Consider the following 21,508-nt stretch of genomic DNA (forward strand, 5'->3'; position numbering starts at 1 on the left):
TAAGGTCTTAGACTCGTACCCTGGCCTAATAGCTAAGGTCTTAACTCTTACTCTGGCCTAATAGCTAAGGTCTTAGACTCGTACTCTGGCCTACTGGTTAAGGTCTTAACTCTTACTCTGGCCTAATGGTTAAGGTCTTAAATCTTACTATGGCCTGATAGCTAAGGTCTTAGACTCGTACTCTGGCCTACTGGTTAAGGTCTTAACTCTTACTCTGGCCCACTGGTTAAGATCTTAACCCTTACTCTGGCCTAATAGCTAAGGTCTTAGACTCGTACTATGGCCTACAGGTTAAGGTCTTAACTCTTACTCTGGCCCAATACCTAAGGTCTTAGACTCATACTATGGCCTAATGGTTAAGGTCTAAACTCTTACTCTGGCCTAATAGCTAAGGTCTTAACTCTTACTCTGGCCTACTGGTTAAGGTCTTAACTCTTACTCTAGCCTTCTGGTTAAGGTCTTAACTCTTACTCTCGCCAAATAGCTAAAGTCTTAACTCTTACTCTGGCCTAATAGCTAAGGTCTTAGACTCATACTCTGGCCTACTGGTTATGGTCTTAACTCTTACTCTGGCCTACAGGTTAAGGTCTTAACTCTTACTCTGGCCTAATAGCTAAGGGCTTAACTCGTACTCTGGCCTACTGGTTAAGGTCTTAACTCGTACTGTGGCCTACTGGTTAAGGTCTTAACTCTTACTCTGGCCTAATAGCTAAGGTCTTAGACTCGTACTCTGGCCTAATAGCTAAGGTCTTAACTCTTACTCTGGCCTAATAGCTAAGGTCTTAGACTCGTACTCTGGCCTAATGGTTAAGGTCTTAACTCTTACTCTGGCCTACTGGTTATGGTCTTACTCTTACTCTGGCCTAATAGCTAAGGTCTTAGACTCGTACTATGGACTAATGGTTACGGTCTTAACTCTTACTCTGGCCTAATAGCTAAGGTCTTAGACTCGTACTATGGCCTAATAGCTAAGGTCTTAACTCTTACTCTGGCGTAATAGCTAAGGTCTTAGACTCGTACTCTGGCCTAATGGTTAAGGTCTTAACTCTTACTCTGGCCTAATAGCTAAGGTCTTAACTCTTACTCTGGCCTGATAGCTAAGGTCTTAGACTCGTACTCTGGCCTAATGGTTAAGGTCTTAACTCTTACTCTGGCCTAATAGCTAAGGTCTTAACTCTTACTCTGGCCTAATACCTAAGGTCTTAGACTCGTACTCTGGCCTACAGGTTAAGGACTTAACTCTTACTCTGGCCTAATAGCTAAGGTCTTAACTCTTACTCTGGCCTACTGGTTAAGGTCTTAAATCTTACTACGGCCTAATAGCTAAGGTCTTACACTCGTACTCTGGCCTACTGGTTAAGGTCTTAACTCTTACTCTGGCCCACTGGTTAAGATCTTAACTCTTACTCTGGCCTAATAGCTAAGGTCTTAGACTCGTACTATGGCCTACAGGTTAAGGTCTTAACTCTTACTCTGGCCCAATAGCTAAGGTCTTAGACTCGTACTATGGCCTAATGGTTAAGGTCTTAACTCTTGCTCTGGCCTAATAGCTAAGGTCTTAACTCTTACTCTGGCCTACTGGTTAAGGTCTTAACTCTTACTCTCGCCTAACAGCTAAAGTCTTAACTCTTACTCTCGCCTAATAGCTAAGGTCGTAGACTCATACTCTGGCCTACTGGTTAAGGTCTTAACTCGTACTCTGGCCTACTGGTTAAGGTCTTAACTCTTACTCTGGCCTAATAGCTAAGGTCTTAACTCTTACTCTGGCCTACTGGTTAAGGTCTTAACTCTTACTCTGGCCTACTGGTTAAGGTCTTAACTCTTTGTAGTAGAGTGGCATCGACTGCATAGTTGCCCCCAACTTTTTGCTGATGTTTTGACTGTTTTTATGACTTTAGCCAGGCTGTGGCCCTGCTATCCAGGACCCCAGCCTATCTGCTTCTTCTGTTAAACGATGTGAGTACCCTAGGTACCAACCAATTGGATGCTGAGGGTGCCCTGCCAGTCCCTTGTAGATGGTACCCTAGGTACCCAGGGCATGGGTCCCTCAGTAAGCCTACCAGGGCTGCAGCACTTATTGTGCCACCCTGGGACAGCCATACAAACTGACACCACCACACCACTACTGTAGTCTGGGTAAGGTGGTGCTAGCACCCCTTACAGGGATGTAGGTACCCTATATCCCACACCATTACAACACATATACTCCCATAGGTCACCCCTATGGCAGGCCCTGGTAATCCTACAGGGCTGGGTGCTGAGGTATGTGTGAGGGGGGACCCCTACATGAGTAGGGCCTCTCTGCAACCCTCGTAAAATCGTTACTGGGTTGTTTGTAGTGTAGCCATACCATATACTCTTAACCGCATTATAAGTAAATCGCGTCATCGCAATAACTTGAGAATGGCTACACAGAACCATACCGTGTTTGGTGTCAAACATGTAGGAATCATACCCCCAGTCCAGCCATGGGCGTGAGGGTACGATTCCCCCTTGCTAGAAGGGCGATATGGGAAAAGCGGTAGAATTTAGACACCAATTTAAAAGTGCACAAGTTACACAAAATGGCTACTGCCCACCACCTACACGACCCTGGCTGGCTGTTGCTGGGGAAAACCCCAGCCTCGCCAGCTGGACAATAGGGCTCCTATGGCAGGAAGGTGCTAGCATCTCCCCAGACAGGTTAATGTGGATTGGAACAGGGTGGGTGCACCAAATGTCCTTTCAGAGTTGCACGTAGGCAGCTGCAGAGACCTAATTATGCATACACCGCTTGGAACCGGTTCAGGGGCATCCTGCCCCTCACCCAGGTGGGAAACACACAAAGAGGAGAGGGTGTAGCCACCCTTTCCCGCCTCACCAGCCATTGGTGGACACTACTCTGGACACTCCCCTAATCTTGGGGATAAAGGTGAATAACGTGAACCCAGAGCCTCAGATTACTTTGGAACTTTACAGAACCGACCTTCGACAAGCTGCTGCCTAGCTGACTAAAGAAATCTCCCTTGGGATAAAGGAGTTATCCCCTGCTTGGAAGGCACCTGAAACACTGCAAGTGACCCGGTTGGAACTTCACTGCTCTCATGAACTTCGATGACTTCCAGAACCCTTGAGGTGGGTTTCTAGCGCATCCCAGAGGCCAGTGAGTGTGCTCAATGAGTTTGGGCACCGTGGACCACGTGGGTGCCGAGATCCCCAATACCCCGAGACCCCAGCCTCTACTTGCATAGCACACGACCCTGACCAGTGGAGAAGTTGTGCTTTGGCCTGTTTACGAGCCAACCACTCTAAAGCAATTGTGCCAAAGACCAGCACCCTAGCCCCCTCCGGGGGTCCGTGGGTGCCCTTTTACGCACTCCAAATTGCCGCCTCCTGCGGTCCCTTGTCTCTCGACTTGTGGGCCCTAGCGGAGGTCTATCTTTGAACACGTGAGTTCCCCTGGTTGCTCCAGGCCTGCTCTGCGCTCTCTCCAAAGGAGAGCACCCTCAGACCTCGTGGGTCTGCACCAGCAGCTGCTTTGTTCATCTTGCGTGGGTTGCAGTTGCCAAGGCTTAGTGGATCCAATCGGGACACTAACACCGCAGCGACCCTCATCCGACATGAGACAGTTGCCCTCCAGAAGCTGGCCTTCCTTGAAGCCTCCCGGAGCCCGTGACTGCAGAGCCAAGCTGCACCCATCTCTACCTGAAGCACCCGACATCCACAAGCTCCTTCCTGTGAGCTCCGTGGTCACTGTGCCGTGACCCAGACTCTGTCCCCTCTGCTTTCAGGTTCTTCTCTACATTTTCTACATCTTAGATCTTCACGACATCATCAACGCTTTTGGCTAGCAGCAGTTTGGACTACTTTTCCATTAAAAATCAGCCCGCGACCCGACACCAGAATCAGTGTAACAGTGGTACTTCGGTACTCCCGTGGTAGTGGGCTCTCCAAAGCCTTAAGTCTCAAGCCTTAACTTTGTACTCCTGCTAGAAGTGTCTTTAATCTTTAAATATTCAACCGCGACATTCTCCGTAGACTAACATTGAGATCCCGATAGCAACTTCTTGTGCTGCACGCGTTTCCCGTGGGTCCCCTTCCTCATAACAGTGGGTGGATTCTGAAGGGGCAAGTGATCCTGAATGCCCTAGGCATTGTCTGTAGAATTGTCGTGGTTCTCATACCACTATTTTAGTATATGGTTTGGTCCCCCCCTGGGGCCCATTGATTTCTGTGCTATTTATTCTGTTTTTAAATGCTTGATTGAAGTGTAACTTTGCCACTAGCCACATAAAGTGACTGTGGGATTCTGTCTAGAATAAATACATATATTTTATATATATACCTGTGTGGGCTACTCTTTCATTTGGTTATTTAAGAGGTTATTATGGTAAAACAATAAGCTTAACACTCCTTCAAGACTTAGCCTGAAGGCTGCTCTCCACAGCTACCACTAGGATAGCTTTCTTTAAAGGTTGTCTTAAACCTATCATCAATAAGAGTCGAATTGGACTGGTGCAAGGTGTCCCTATAACTAGGAACAGCATATGCCAGGCCAACTTCTCACATTGGTGTGCAGTGGTTGGATTCAATCTTGCCATTGTCTTACCAGATAACAAATTGAATTTCTAAAGTGAAAGCCACTTGGTACCAAAGGTACATATAAATTCAAGCTAGAATACAATAAGTTCTACTGAACTTAGAGTTGTGTGTAGAGGGTTTAGCACACCTTGACTACAACTCAAGAGAGGGTTCAGTAGGCCACATTTAGTGTAGGTAGATACACCACTATCACTACACTAGAAAATGTCTGTAGGTTCAGGTACCCATAAGGCTCTGGAAGGACCCCAAAGGGTCCCAGTCGACAAGTATGATCATCTCTCCTTTGCTGAGCTCAGGGAGATGTGCACCCTTAGGAAACTTAAGACAAACAAAGGTGCCAATACCCAACTTCTCAGGTAAATCCTGCTCATAGCAGACTTTATGCAGACCATAGGGTCTGGTGGGGTAGACAGGTTGGGTGGGCATCCATCAGAAGAGGACCCTCCAATAGTGGACTCTGATGAGGACCAGGAAGAGGATGAAAGTCCTGACCTGGAAGACACAAACCACTCACAACATGGAGGTGATGGCCCAAGAGGCACTCTCTCCATCCCTAAAGGGAGAGTGGTGGATCCAAGAAGGAACAGATCCCCCTCAGTGGGATCCAACCATTCTGGGAGATCCAAAGGGACCTCTGCCTCTTCTCAGAGAAGAGAATCCTCCCATGAGAGGAAATGCAGACTGATCAAATTTGAGCAGGCTAAGCTACAGCTTAAGAGAGAACAGTTAGCATTGGACAGGGAATCCCTGGAGCTTCAGAGAGCTTCAAGAAAGTGGGGTCTAGAGACCCCTGGTGGCAGTAATGAAACCCCTAGAGTTAGAGAGAAAGTCCCTGACAATAGGAACCTCCACAAGATTGTGCCCCCCTATCAGACTGGGGATGACATCCACAAATGGATAACAGCTCTTGAGAGGGCCTGTAAGGTACAGAGGGTCCCAGTAGAGCAGTGGGCAGCCATCCTGTGGCTCTCCTTTGCAGACAAAGGCAGAGACAAGCTCCTCTCTGTAAGAGAAGAGGATGCTGATGATTACTATATCTTGAGAGATGCTTTAATAGATGGGTTTGGCTTAACCACTGACCAGTACAGACTTAAGTTCAGAGATACCCAAAAAGCACAGAATCAAGACTGGGTAGATTTTGTTGATTGTGCAACCAAGGCACTGGAAGGTTGGTTAACTGGCAGCAAGGTAAATGATTATCAAGGATTGTATAATCTCATAATGAGGGAGCAGATTCTTAATAATTGTCAGAACCAGCTCTTACATCAGCACCTGGTGGACTCTGATCTGACCTCTCCCCAAGAATTGGGAAAGAAGGCTGACAAATGGGTCAGAACCAGGATCAAGCAAAAGGTCCAGCCCTTGGGGGGTGCAACTAAAAAGGAAGATGCCAAGAACTCTGAGAAGGGTGGGGAAAAGGGAAAAGACCAGCAGTCTTCAACAGGCCCCCAAAAATCTGCATCTGACAAATCCCCAGCTAATAAAGCTAAACAACCAAGGAAGCCATGGTGCAAGTTCTGTAAGCAGAAGACCCATTGGACTTCAGACTGTAACAAGGCCAAAGACTCCACGAGTACCACGCCACCTGCCCCTAAGGCAGCTGCTCCCCCTAGTGCAACCATAGGTGGTGGTACACAGAACAAGGGTATAGTAGGGTTGACCCTGGGATCTGGAGAGGACTCTGGCCTAGTCAGAACTCCTACTCAGGCTGTTCTAGTTTGTGATGGGGACCTGTCCCTGTTTGTGAGCCCTAGTGGTCTGGGCAAATACAGACAACAGCCAACCATAAATGGAAGGGAGTCACTAGCTTACAGGGATACAGGGGCTAGTGTCACTATGGTGACTAAGGACCTTGTAGACCCTAGCCAGATCATACTTGGAGAGATATACCAAGTGACCAATGCTAGCAACATTAGTACAGACCGTGCTCTAGCTGTTGTGAACTTCTCCTGGGGAGGGGTAACTGGCCTCAAGAAAGTTGTGGTGAGTGCAGACCTACCTGTTGAATGTTTACTAGGGAATGATTTGGAGACCTCAGCATGGGCTGAGGTGGAGCTAAGTACCCATGCCGCAATGTTGGGTATACCAGCAGAAGTATTTGCCCTGACAAGGTCAAAAGCAAAGCTGACAGGAACTGAACAGGCCTTGGATCCTGGAAAAATGGACCAAGGACCTTCCAAGAGGAGGAGTAGCAGGGGTAAGGCAGAGCCTTCCACCCAGGATCAGTCTGTAGAGACTCTTTTAGCAGAAGAGGATCTATCTCCTGAAGAACAATTCTACAGACAATGCCCTAGGCATTGTCTGTAGAATTGTCGTGGTTCTCATACCACTATTTTAGTATATGGTTTGGTCCCCCCATGGGGCCCATTGATTTCTGTGCTATTTATTGTGTTTTTAAATGCTTGATTGAAGTGTAACTTTGCCAATAGCCACATAAAGTGACTGTGGGATTCTGTCTAGAATAAATACATATATTTTATAATTTTATATATATACCTGTGTGGGCTACTCTTTCATTTGGTTATTCAAGAGGTTATTATGGTAAAACAATAAGCTTAACACTCCTTCAAGACTTAGCCTGAAGGCTGCTCTCCACAGCTACCACTAGGATAGCTTTCTTTAAAGGTTGTCTTAAACCTATCATCAATAAGAGTCGACTTGGACTGGTGCAAGGTGTCCCTATAACTAGGAACAGCATATGCCAGGCCAACTTCTCACACTCTTACTATGGCCTAATAGCTAAGGTCTTAGACTCGTACTCTGGCCTACTGGTTAAGGTCTTAACTCTTACTCTGGCCCACTGGTTAAGGTCTTAACTCTTACTCTGGCCTAATAGCTAAGGTCTTAGACTCGTACTATGGCCTACAGGTCACGGTCTTAACACTTACTCTGGCCCAATAGCTAAGGTCTTAGACTCGTACAATGGCCTAATGGTTAAGGTCTTAACTCTTACTCTGGCCTAATAGCTAATGTCTTAACTCTTACTCTGGCCTACTGGTTAAGGTCTTAAATCTTACTCTGGCCTACTGGTTAAGGTCTTAACTCTCACTCTGGCCTAATAGCTAAAGTCTTAACTCTTACTCTGGACTAATAGCTAAGGTCTTAGACTCATACTCTGGCATAGTGGTTAAGGTCTTAACTCTTACACTGGCCTACAGGTTAAGGTCTTAACTCTTACTCTGGCCTAATAGCTAAGGTCTTAACCAGTACTCTGGCCTACTGGTTAAGGTCTTAACTCGTACTCTGGCCTTCTGGTTAAGGTCTTAACTCTTACTCTGGCCTAATAGCTAAGGTCTTAGACTCGTACACTGGCCTAATAGCTAAGGTCTTAACTCTTACTCTGGCCTAATAGCTAAGGTCTTAGACTCGTTCTCTGGCCTAATGGTTAAGGTCTTAACTCTTACTCTCACCTTAGCTAAGGTCTTAGACTCGTACTCTGGACTAATAGTTAAGGTCTTAACTCTTACTCTGGCCTAATAGCTAAAGTCTTAACACTTACTCTGGCCTAATAGCTAAGGTCTTAGACTCGTACTCTGGCCTAATGGTTAAGGTCTTAACTCTTACTCTGGCCTAATAGCTAAGGTCTTAGACTCGTACTATGGCCTAATAGCTAAGGTCTGAACTCTTACTCTGGCCTAATAGCTAAGGTCTTGGACTTGTACTCTGGCCTAATGGTTAAGGTCTTAACTCTTACTCTGGCCTAATAGCTAAGGTCTTAACTCTTACTCTGGCCTAATAGCTAAGGTCTTAGACTGGTACTCTGGCCTACTGGTTAAGGTCTTAGACTCGTACTCTGGCCTAATGGCTAAGGTCTTAGACTCGTACTCTGGCCTGATAGCTGAGGTCTTAACTCTTACTCTGGCCTAATAGCTAAGGTCTTAGACTTGTACTCTGGCCTAATGGTTAAGGTCTTAACTCTTACTCTGGCCTAATAGCTAAGGTCTTAGACTCGTACTCTGGCCTACAGGTTAAGGTCTTAACTCTTACTCTGGCCTAATAGCTAAGGTCTTAACTCTTACTCTGTCCTACTGGTTAAGGTCTTAACTCTTACTCTGGCCCACTGGTTAAGGTCTTAACTCTTACTCTTGCCTAATAGCTAAGGTCTTAGACTCGTACTATGGCCTTATGGTTAAGGTCTTAACTCTTACGCTGGCCTAATAACTAAGGTCTTAGACTCGTACTCTGGCCTAATGGTTAAGGTCTTAACTCTTACTCTGGCCTAATAGCTAAGGTCTTAACTCTTACTCTGGCCTAATAGCTAAGGTCTTAGACTCGTACTCTGGCCTAATGGTTAAGGTCTTAACTCTTACTCTGGCCTACAGGTTAAGGTTTTAACTCTTACTCTGGCCTAATAGCTAAGGTCTTAGACTCGTACTCTGGCATAATGGTTAAGGTCTTAATTCTTACTCTGGCCTAATAGCTAAGGTCTTAGACTTGTACTATGGCCTACAGGTTAAGGTCTTAACTCTTACTCTGGCCTATTGGTTAAGGTCTTAACTCTTACTCTGGCCTAATAGCTAAGGTCTTAGACTCGTACTCTGGCCTAATGGTTAAGGTCTTAACTCTTACTATGGCCTACTGGTTAAGGTCTTATCTCTTACTCTGGCCTAATAGCTAAGGTCTTAGACTCGTACTTTGGCCTAATGGTTAAGGTCTTAACTCTTACTATGGCCTACTGGTTAAGGTCTTATCTCTTACTGTGGCCTAATAGCTAAGGTCTTAGACTCATACTCTGCCCTAATAGCTAAGGTCTTAGACTCGTACTACGGCCTACAGGATAACGTCTTAACTCTTACTCTGGCCTAATATCTAAGGTCTTAACTCTTACTCTGGCCTAATAGCTAAGGTCTTAGACTCATACTCTGGCCTAATGGTTAAGGTCTTAACTCTTACTCTGGCCTAATAGCTAAGGTCTTAGACTCGTACTATGGCCTACAGGTTAAGGTCTTAACTCTTACTCTGGCCTAATAGCAAAGGTCTTAGACTCGTACTATGGCCTAATGGTTAAGGACTTAACTCTTACTCTGGCCTAATAGCTAAGGTCTTAACTCTTACTCTGGCCTAATAGCTAAGGTCTTAGACTGGTACTCTGGCCTACTGGTTAAGGTCTTAGACTCGTACTCTGGCCTAATAGCTAAGGTCTTAGACTCGTACTCTGGCCTGATAGCTAAGGTCTTAACTCTTACTCTGGCCTAATAGCTAAGGTAGTAGACCTGTACTCTGGCCTAATGGTTAAGGTCTTAACTCTTACTCTAGCCTAATAGCTAAGGTCTTAGACTCGTACTCTGCCCTACAGGTTAAGGTCTTAACTCTTACTCTGGCCTAATAGCTAAGGTCTTAACTCTTACTCTGTCCTACTGGTTAAGGTCTTAACTCTTACTCTGGCCTACTGGTTAAGGTCTTAACTCTTACTCTTGCCTAATAGGTAAGGTCTTAGACTCGTACTATGGCCTAATGGTTAAGGTCTTAACTCTTACTCTGGCCTAATAACTAAGGTCTTAGACTCGTACTCTGGCCTAATGGTTAAGGTCTTAACTCTTACTCTGGCCTAATAGCTAAGGTCTTAACTCTTACTCTGGCCTAATAGCTAAGGTCTTAGACTCATACTCTGGCCTAATGGTTAAGGTCTTAACTCTTTCTCTGGCCTACAGGTTAAGTTTTTAACTCTTACTCTGGCCTAATAGCTAAGGTCTTAGACTCGTACTCTCTCCTAATGGTTAAGGTCTTAATTCTTACTCTGGCCTCATAGCTAAGGTCTTAGACTTGTACTATGGCCTACAGGTTAAGGTCTTAACTCTTACTCTGGCCTACTAGTTAAGGTCTTAACTCTTACTCTAGCCTATTGGTTAAGGTCTTAACTCTTACTCTGGCCTAATAGCTAAGGTCTTAGACTCGTACTCTGGCCTAATGGTTAAGGTCTTAACTCTTACTCTGGCCTACTGGTTAAGGTCTTATCTCTTACTCTGGCCTAATAGCTAAGGTCTTAGACTCGTACTTTGGCCTAATGGTTAAGCTCTTAACTCTTACTCTGGCCTAATAGCTAAGGTCTTAGACTCATACTCTGGCCTAATAGCTAAGGTCTTAGACTCGTACTATGGCCTACAGGATAACGTCTTAACTCTTACTCTGGCCTAATACCAAAGTCTTAACTCTTACTCTGGCCTAATAGCTAAGGTCTTAGACTCGTACTCTGGCCTAAAGGTTAAGGTCTTAACTCTTACTCTGGCCTAATAGCTAAGGTCTTAGACTCGTACTATGGCCTACAGGTTAAGGTCTTAACTCTTACTCTGGCCTAATAGCAAAGGTCGTAGACTCGTACTATGGCCTAATGGTTAAGGTCTTAACTCTTACTCTGGCCTAATAGCTAAGGTCTTAACTCTTACTCTGGCCTAATAGCTAAGGTCTTAGACTTGTACTATGGCCTACAGGTTAAGGTCTTAACTCTTACTCTGGCCTACTGGTTAAGGTCTTAACTCTTACTCTGGCCTACTGGTTAAGGTCTTAACTCTTACTATGGCCTATTGGTTAAGGTCTTAACTCTTACTCTGGCCTAATAGCTAAGGTCTTAGAATCGTACTCTGGCCTAATGGTTAAGGTCTTAACTCTTAATCTGGCCTACTGGTTAAGGTCTTATCTCTTACTCTGGCCTAATAGCTAAGGTCTTAGACTCGTACTTTGGCCTAATGGTTAAGGTCTTAACTCTTACTCTGGCCTAATAGCTAAGGTCTTAGACTCATACTCTGGCCTAATAGCTAAGGTCTTAGACTCATACTATGGCCTACAGGATAACGTCTTAACTCTTATTCTGGCCTAATATCTAAGGTCTTAACTCTTACTCTGGCCTAATAGCTAAGGTCCTAGACTCGTACTATGGCCTACAGGTTAAGGTCTTAACTCTTACTCTGGCCAAATAGCAAAGGTCTTAGACTCGTACTATGGCCTAATGGTTAAGGTCTTAACTCTTACTCTGGCCTAATAGCTAAGGTCTTAACTCTTACTCTGGCCTAATAGCTAAGGTCTTAACTCTCACTCTGGCCTACTGGTTAAGGTCTTAACTCTTACTCTGCCCTACTGGTTAATGTCTTAACTCTTACTCTGGCCTAATAGCTAAGGTCTTAGACTTGTACTCTGGCCTAATGGTTAAGGTCTTAACTTTTACTCTGGCCTAATAGCTAAGGTCTTAGACTCGTACTCTGGCCTACAGGTTAAGGTCTTAACTCTTACTCTGACCTAATAGCTAAGGTCTTAACTCTTACTCTGTCCTACTTGTTAAGGTCTTAACTCTTACTCTGGCCTACTGGTTAAGGTCTTAACTCTTACTCTTGCCTAATAGCCAAGGTCTTAGACTCGTACTATGGCCTAATGGTTAAGGTCTTAACTCTTACTCTGGCCTAATAACTAAGGTCTTAGACTCGTACTCTGGCCTAATGGTTAAGGTCTTAACTCTTACTCTGGCCTAATAGCTAAGGTCTTAACTCTTACTCTGGCCTAATAGATAAGGTCTTAGACTCGTACTCTGTCCTAATGGTTAAGGTCTTAACTCTTACTCTGGCCTACAGGTTAAGGTCTTAACTCTTACTCTGGCCTAATAGCTAAGGTCTTAGACTCGTACTCTGGCCTAATAGTTAAGGTCTTAATTCTTACTCTGGCATAATAGCTAAGGTCTTAGACTTGTACTATGGCCTACAGGTTAAGGTCTTAACTCTTACTCTGGCCCACTGGTTAAGGTCTTAACTCTTACTCTGGCCTACTGGTTAAGGTCTTAACTCTTTCTCTGGCCTATTGGTTAAGGTCTTAACTCTTACTCTGGCCTAATAGCTAAGGTCTTAGACGCGTACTTTGGCCTAATGGTTAAGGTCTTAACTCTTACTCTGGCATACTGGTTAAGGTCTTATCTCTTACTCTGTCCTAAAAGCTAAGGTCTTAGACTCGTACTTTGGCCTAATGGTTAAGGTCTTAACTCTTACTCTGGCCTAATAGCTAAGGTCTTAACTCTTACTCTGGCCTAATAGCTAAGGTCTTAGACTCGTAGTCTGGCCTACTGGTTAAGGTCTTAACTCTTACTCTGGCCTAATAGCTAAGGTCTTAGACTCGTACTATGGCCTACAGGATAACGTCTTAACTCTTACTCTGGCCTAATAGCAAAGGTCTTAGACTCGTACTATGGCCTAATGGTTAAGGTCTTAACTCTTACTCTGGCCTAATAGCTAAGGTCTTAGACTCGTACTATTGCCTACAGGTTAAGGTCTTAACTCTTACTCTGGCCTAATAGCAAAGGTCTTAGACTCGTACTATGGCCTAATGGTTAAGGTCTTAACTCTTACTCTGGCCTAATAGCTAAGGTCTTAACTCTTACTCTGGCCTAATAGCTAAGGTCATAGCTCTTAATCTGGCCTACTGGTTAAGGTCTTAACTCTTACTCTGCGCTACTGGTTAAGGTCTTAACTCTTACTCTGGCCTAATAGCTAAGGTCTTAGACTCATACTCTGGCCTAATGGTTAAGGTCTTACCTCTTACTCTGTCCTAATAGCTAATGTCTTAGACTCGTACTATGGCCTACAGGTTAAGGTCTTAACTCTTACTCTGGCCTCCTGGTTAAGGTCTTAACTCTTACTCTGGCCTAATAGTTAAGGTCTTAACTCTTACTCTGGCCTAATAGCTAAGGTCTTAGACTCGTACTCTGGCCTAATGGTTAAGGTCTAAACTCGTACTCTGGCCTAAAAGCTAAGGTCTTAGACTCGTACTCTGGCCTAATAGCTAAGGTCTTAACTCTTACTCTGGCCTAATAGCTAAGGTCTTAGACTCGTACTCTGGCCAAATGGTTAAGGTCTTAACTCTTACTATGGCCTAATAGCTAAGGTCTTATACTCGTACTCTGGCCTACTGGTTAAGGTCTTAACTCTTACTCTGGCCTCATAGCTAAGGTCTTAGACTCATACTCTGGCCTACTGGTTAAGGTCTTAACTCTTACTCTGGCCTACTGGTTAAGGTCTAACTCTTACTCTGGCCTAATAGCTAAGGTCTTAGAATTGTACTATGGCCTAATGGTTAAGGTCTTAACTCTTACTCTGGCTTAATAGCTAACGTCTTAGACTCTTACTCTGGCCTAATAGTTAAGGTCTTAACTCTTACTCTGGCCTACTGGTTAAGGTCTTAACTCTTACTCTGGCCTAATAGCAAAGGTCTTAGACTCGTACTCTGGCGTAATGGTTAAGATCTTAACTCTTACTCTGGCCTAATAGCTAAGGTCTTAGACTCATACTCTGGCCTAATAGCTAAGGTCTTAGACTCGTACTCTGGCCTAATGGTTAAGGTCTTAACTCGTACTCTAGCCTAATAGCTAAGGTCTTAGACTCATACTCTGGCCTAATGTTTAAGGTCTTAACTCTTACTATGGCCTAATAGCTAAGGTCTTAGACTCGTACTATGGCCTACAGGTTAAGGTCTTAACCCTTACTCTGGCCTAATAGCTAAGGTCTTAGACTCATACTCTGGCCTACTGGTTAAGGTCTTAACTCTTACTCTGGCCTACTGGTTAAGGTCTTAACTCTTACTCTGGCCTAATAGCAAACGTCTTAGACTCGTACTCTGGCGTAATGGTTAAGATCTTAACTCTTACTCTGGCCTAATAGCTAAGGTCTTAGACTCATACTCTGGCCTAATAGCTAAGGTCTTAGACTCGTACTATGGCCTACAGGATACCGTCTTAACTTTTACTCTGGCCTAATAGCTAAGGTCTTAACTCTTACTCTGGCCTAATAGCTAAGGTCTTACACTCGTACTCTGGCCTAATGGTTAAGGTCTTAACTCTTACTCTGGCCTAAAAGCTAAGGTCTTAGACTCGTACTATGGCCTACAGGTTAAGGTCTTAACTCTTACTCTGGCCTAATAGCAAAGGTCTTAGACTCGTACTATGGCCTAATGGTTAAGGTCTTAACTCTTACTCTGGCCTAATAGCTAAGGTCTTAACTCTTACTCTGGCCTAATAGCTAAGGTCTTAACTCTTACTCTGGCCTACTGGTTAAGGTCTTAACTCTTACTCTGCCCTACTGGTTAAGGTCTTAACTCTTACTCTGGCCTAATAGCTAAGGTCTTAGACTTGTACTCTGGCCTAATGGTTAAGGTCTTAACTTTTACTCTGGCCTAATAGCTAAGGTCTTAGACTCGTACTCTAGCCTACAGGTTAAGGTTTTAACTCTTACTCTGGCCTAATAGCTAAGGTCTTAACTCTTACTCTGTCCTACTGGTTAAGGTCTTAACTCTTACTCTGGCCTACTGGTTAAGGTCTTAACTCTTACTCTTGCCTAATAGCTAAGGTCTTAGACTCATACTATGGCCTAATGGTTAAGGTCTTAACTCTTACTCTGGCCTAATAACTAAGGTCTTAGACTCGTACTCTGGCCTAATGGTTAAGGTCTTAACTCTTACTCTGGCCTAATAGCTAAGGTCTTAACTCTTACTCTGGCCTAATAGATAAGGTCTTAGACTCGTACTCTGGCCTAATGGTTAAGGTCTTAACTCCTACTCTGGCCTACAGGTTAAGGTCTTAACTCTTACTCTGGCCTAATAGCTAAGGTCTTAGACTCGTACTCTGGCCTAATGGTTAAGGTCTTAATTCTTACTCTGGCCTAATAGCTAAGGTCTTAGACTTGTACTATGGCCTACAGGTTAAGGTCTTAACTCTTACTCTGGCCTACTGGTTAAGGTCTTATCTCTTACTCTGGCCTAAAAGCTAAGGTCTTAGACTCGTACTTTGGCCTAATGGTTAAGGTCTTAACTCTTACTCTGGCCTAATGGCTAAGGTCTTAGACTCATACTCTGGCCTAATAGCTAAGGTCTTAGACTCGTACTATGGCCTACAGGATAACGTCTTAACTCTTACTCTGGCCTAATATCTAAGGTCTTAACTCTTACTCTGGCCTAATAGCTAAGGTTTTAGACTCGTACTCTGGCCTAATGGTTAAGGTCTTAACTCTTACTCTGGCCTAATAGCTAAGGTCTTAGACTCGTACTATGGCCTACAGGTTAAGGTCTTAACTCTTACTCTGGCCTAATAGCAAAGGTCTTAGACTCGTACTATGGCCTAATGGTTAAGGTCTTAACTATTACTCTGGCCTAATAGCTAAGGTCTTAACTCTTACTCTGGCCTAATAGCTAAGGTCATAACTCTTAATCTGGCCTACTGGTTAAGGTCTTAACTCTTACTCTGCCCTACTGGTTAAGGTCTTAACTCTTACTCTGGCCTAATAGCTAAGGTCTTAGACTCATGCTCTGGCCTAATGGTTAAGGTCTTACCTCTTACTCTGTCCTAATAGCTAATGTCTTAGACTCGTACTATGGCCTACAGGTTAAGGTCTTAACTCTTACTCTGGCCTAATAGCTAAGGTCTTAGACTCGTACTATGGCCTACAGGTTAAGGTCTTAACTCTTACTCTGGCCTAATAGTTAAGGTCTTAACTCTTACTCTGGCCTAATAGCTAAGGTCTTAGACTCGTACACTGGCCTACTGGTTAAGGTCTTAACTCTTACTCTGGCCTAATAGCTAAGGTCTTAGACTCGTACTCTGGCCTAATGGTTAAGGTCTTAACTCTTGCTCTGTGTCCTAATAGCTAAGGTCTTAGACTCGTACTCAGGCCTACTAGCTAAGGTCTTAACTCTTACTCTGGCCTACTGGTTAAGGTCTTAACTCTTACTCCGGCCTACTGTTTAAGGTCTTAAATCTTACTCTGGCCTACTGGTTAAGGTCTTAACTCTTACTCTTGCCTACTGGTTAAGGTCTTAACTCTTACTCTGGCCTAATAGCTAAGGTCTTAGACTCATACTCTGGCCTAATGGTTTAGGTCTTAACTCTTACTCTGGACTAATAGCTAAGGTCTTAGACTCGTACTCTGGCCTACTGGTTAAGGTCTTAACTCTTACTCTGGCCTAATATCTAAGGTCTTAACTCTTACTCTGGCCTACTGGTTAAGGTCTTTACTCTTACTCTGGCCTGATAGCTAAGGTCTTAGACTTGTACTCTGGCCTAATGGTTAAGGTCTTAACTCTTACTCTGGCCTGATAGCTAAGGTCTTAGACTCGTACTCTGGCCTACTGGTTAAGGTCTTAACTCTTACTCTGGCCTAATAGCTAAGGTCTTAGACTCGTACTCTGGCCTAATAGCTAAGGTCTTAACTCTTACTCTGGCCTAATAGCTAAGGTCTTAGACTCGTACTCTGGCCTAATGGTTAAGGTCTTAACTCTTACTCTGGCCTAATAGCTAAGGTCTTATACTCGTACTCTGGCCTACTGGTTAAGGTCTTAACTCTTACTCTGGCCTCATAGCTAAGGTCTTAACTCTTACTCTGGCCTAATAGCTAAGGTTTTAGACTCATACTCTGGCCTACTGGTTAAGGTCTTAACTCTTACTCTGGCCTACTGGTTAAGGTCTAACTCTTACTCTGGCCTAATAGCTAAGGTCTTAGACTCGTACTATGGCCTAATGGTTAAGGTCTTAACTCTTACTCTGGCTTAATAGCTAACGTCTTAGACTCTTACTCTGGCCTAATGGTTAAGGTCTTAACTCTTACTCTGGCCTACTGGTTAAGGTCTTAACTCTTACTCTGGCCTAATAGCAAAGGTCTTAGACTCGTACTCTGGCGTAATGGTTAAGATCTTAACTCTTACTCTGGCCTAATAGCTAAGGTCTTAGACTCATACTCTGGCCTAATAGCTAAGGTCTTAGACTCGTACTCTGGCCTAATGGTTAAGGTCTTAACTCGTACTCTGGCCTAATAGCTAAGGTCTTAGACTCATACTCTGGCCTAATGTTTAAGGTCTTAACTCTTACTATGGCCTAATAGCTAAGGTCTTAGACTCGTACTATGGCCTACAGGTTAAGGTCTTAACCTTACTCTGGCCTAATAGCTAAGGTCTTAGACTCATACTCTGGCCTACTGGTTAAGGTCTTAACTCTTACTCTGGCCTAATAGCAAAGGTCTTAGACTCGTACTCTGGCGTAATGGTTAAGATCTTAACTCTTACTCTGGCCTAATAGCTAAGGTCCTATACTCTGGCCTAATAGCTAAGGTCTTAGACTCGTACTATGGCCTACAGGATACCGTCTTAACTCTTACTCTGGCCTAATAGCTAAGGTCTTAACTCTTACTCTGGCCTAATAGCTAAGGTCTTAGACTCGTACTCTGGCCTACAGGTTAAGGTCTTAACTCTTACTCTGGCCTACTGGTTAAGGTCTTAACTCTTACTCTGGCCTAATAGCAAAGGTCTTAGACTCGTACTATGGCCTAATGGTTAAGGTCTTAACTCTTACTCTGGCCTAAAAGCTAAGGTCTTAACTCTTAATCTGGCCTAATAGCTAAGGTCTTAACTCTTACTCTGGCCTACTGGTTAAGGTTTTGACACTTACTCTGGCCTACTGGTTAAGATCTTAACTCTTACTCTGGCCTAATAGCTAAGGTCTTAGACTCGTATTATGGCCTACAGGTTAAGGTCTTAACTCTTACTCTGGCCTACTGGTTAAGGTCTTAACTCTTACTCTGGCCTAATAGCTAAGGTCTTAGACTCGTACTATGGCCTACAGGTTAAGGTCTTAACTCTTACTCTGGCCTACTGGTTAAAGTCTTAACTCTTACTCTGGCCTACTGGTTAAAGTCTTAACTCTTACTCTGGCCTATTGGTTAAGGTCTTAACTCTTACTCTGGCCTAATAGCTAAGGTCTTAGAGTTTGTTGTGTTTTTTCTGGCTCTCTGCAGTCAGAAAGCACGCTTCCAGGCTTCAGGGCGCCAATGCAGCTTTTGTCAGCGTTTTTGAAATCCTGCCTCCTGGCGCCAAAGTCAACATGCTTCATTTCACGTTTTTGCCTAGGAGGCTTCAAGTGATTTTTCTGGCTCAATGAGCTTTGCAGGCTTCGGGAACAAAAATGGACCGATGACCCCAAGAACTTGAATTGACTTTTGAGCGTTACAGGCTTCAAATTTGAGTTTTTGAGTTTGTGGTTTTTCTGGCTCCCTGCAGTTTCAAGGCCTCAGGTGTAAGAATAGACCCCGACCCCTAAGAAGCTTGCTTTGACTTTTGAGCCATGGAGACTCCTGGGCTCAAAAGTCAAATCCAGCTTCTAAGGGGTCATCATTCCATTTTCGCTTGTGAGGCCAGCAAAACTGTATTGGGCCAGAAAAACCACATGACTGAAGGACTCCAAGAAAAATGGTAAAATGAAGCTTCTGTTTGGCACCAGATTCACAGTTGGGAGGTAGAACATCAAAAACGCTGGCAAAAGCTGCATTGGCAGCCCCTGGAAACGTGCTTTCTGACTGCAGGTAGCCAGAAAAACCACAACAAACTCCAAAACTCACCTTGAAGTCTCCAGGGCTCAAAAGTCAAAGCAAGCTTCTGAGGGGTCAGGGGTCTATTCTTACACCTGAGGCCTTCAAACTGCACGGAGCCAGAAAATCCACAACAAACTCCAAAGCTTGAAGCCTCCCGGGCTCAAAAGTCAAAGCAAGCTTCTGAGGGGTCAGGGGTCCATTCTTACACCTGAGGCCTTCAAATTTCAGGGAGCCAGAAAAACCACAACAAACTCCAAAACTCAACTTGAAGCCTCCTGGCTCACAAGTCAAATCAAGCTTCTGAGGGGTCAGGGGTCCATTCCTACACCTGAGGCCTTCAAACTGCAGGGAGCCAGAAAATCCACAACATACTCCAAAACTCAACTTGAAGCCTTCTGGGCTCAAAAGTCAAATCCAGCTTCTAAGGGGTCATCGGTCCATTTTTGCTCGTGAGGCCAGCAAAACTGTAGTGGGCCAGAAAAACCACATGAGACTCCAAAGTCACCTGAAGGACTCCAAGAAAAATGGTGAAATTAAGCTTCTGTTTGGCACCAGATTCACAGTTGGGAGGCAGGATTTAAAAAACGCTGGCAAAAGCTGCATTGCCAGCCCCTGGAAACGTGCTTTCTGACTGCAGGGAGCTAGAAAAACCACAACAAACTCCAAAACTCACCTTGAAGCCTTCTGGGCTCAAAAGTCAAAGCATGCTTCTGAGGGGTCAGGGGTCCATTCCTACACCTGAGGCCTTCAAACTGCAGGGAGCAAGAAAATCCACAACATACTCCAAAACTCAACTTGAAGCCTTCTGGGCTCAAAAGTCAAAGCAAGCTTCTGAGGGGTCAGGGGTCTATTCTTACACATGAGGCCTTCAAACTGCAGGGAGCCAGAAAATCCACATCAAACTCTCAAACTCAACTTGAAGCCTCCCGGGCTGAAAAGTCAAATCAAGCTTCTGAGGGGTCATCGGTCCATTTTCGCTCCCGAGGCCTGCAAAACTGCATTGGGCCAGAAAAACCACAACAAACTCCAAAACTCAACTGAAGCCTCCCGGGCTCAAAAGTCAAAGCAAGCTTCTGAGGGGTCAGGGGTCCACTCTTAGACCTGAGGCCTTCAAACTGCATGGAGCCAGAAAAACCACAACAAACTCCTAAACTCAACTTGAAACCTCCTGGGCTCAAAAGTCAAATCAAGCTTCTGAGGGGTCATCGGCCCATTTTTGCTCCCGAGAACTGCAAAACTGCATTGGGCCAGAAAAACCATATGAGTCTCCAAAGCTCACCTGAAGACTCCAAGCAAAATGGTAAAACGAAGCTTGTTTTTGGCGCCAGAGTCACAGTTGTGAGGCAGGACTTCAAAATCGCTGACAAAAGCTGCATTGGCAGCCCTGAAGCCTGGGAACGTGCTTTCTGACTGCAAGGAGCCAGAAAAACCACAACAAACTCCAAACTCACCGTGAGTCTCCAGGGTTTAAAAGTCAGAGCAAGCTTCTGAGGGCCAGGGGTCCATTCTTACACCTGAGGCCCTTCAAACTGCAGGGAGCCAGAAAATCCACATCAAACTCTCAAATTCAACTTGAAGCCTCCTGGGCTGAAAAGTCAAATCAAGCTTCTGAGGGGTCATCGGTCCATTTTCGCTCCCGAGGCCTGCAAAACTGCATTGGGCCAGAAAAACCACAACAAACTCCTAAACTCAACTTGAAACCTCCTGGGCTCAAAAGACAAATCAAGCTTCTGAGGGGTCATCGGTCCATTTTTGCTCCCGAGAACTGCAAAACTGCAGTGGGCCAGAAAAACCATATGAGTCTCCATAGCTCACCTGAAGACTCCAAGCAAAATGGTGAAACGAAGCTTGTCTTTGGCGCCAGAGTCACTGTTGGAGGCAGAATTTCAAAATAGCTTACAAAAGCTGCATTGGCAGCCCTGAAGCCTGTAGACGTGCTTTCTGACGGAAGGAGCCAAAAAAACCACAACAAACTCCAAACTCACTTTGAAGTCTCCAGGGCTGAAAAGTCAAATCAAACTCAAACTCACTTTGAAGTCTCCAGGGCTGAAAAGTCAAATCAAGCTTCTGAGGGGTCATCGGTCCATTTTTGCTCCCGAGAACTGCAAAACTGCATTGGGCCAGAAAAACCATATGAGTCTCCAAAGCTCACCTGAAGACTCCAAGCAAAATGGTGAAACGCAGCTTGTCTTTGGCGCCAGAGTCACAGTTGTGAGGCAGGACTTCAAAATCGCTGACAAAAGCTGCATTGGCAGCCCTGAAGCCTGGAAACTTGCTTTCTGACGGAAGCTTCTGAGGGGTCATCGGTCCATTTTCGCTCCCGAGGCGTGCAGAACTCCATTGGGCCAGAAAAACCACAACAAACTCCAAAACTCTCCTTGAAGTCTGAGGGCTCAAAAGTCAAAGCAAGCTTCTGAGGTGTCAGGGGTCCATTCTTACACCTGAGGCCTTCAAACTGCAGGGAGCCAGAAAATCCACATCAAACTCTCAAACTCAACTTGAAGCCTCCCGGGCTTAAAAGGGGTCATCGGACCATTTTCGCTCCCGAGGACTGCAAAACTGCATTGGGCCAGAAAAACCACAACAAACTCCAAACTCTCCTTGAA

Source organism: Triturus cristatus, chromosome 7, assembly GCF_964204655.1.
Source record: "Triturus cristatus chromosome 7, aTriCri1.1, whole genome shotgun sequence".
NCBI classification, from domain to species: Eukaryota; Metazoa; Chordata; class Amphibia; order Caudata; family Salamandridae; genus Triturus; species Triturus cristatus.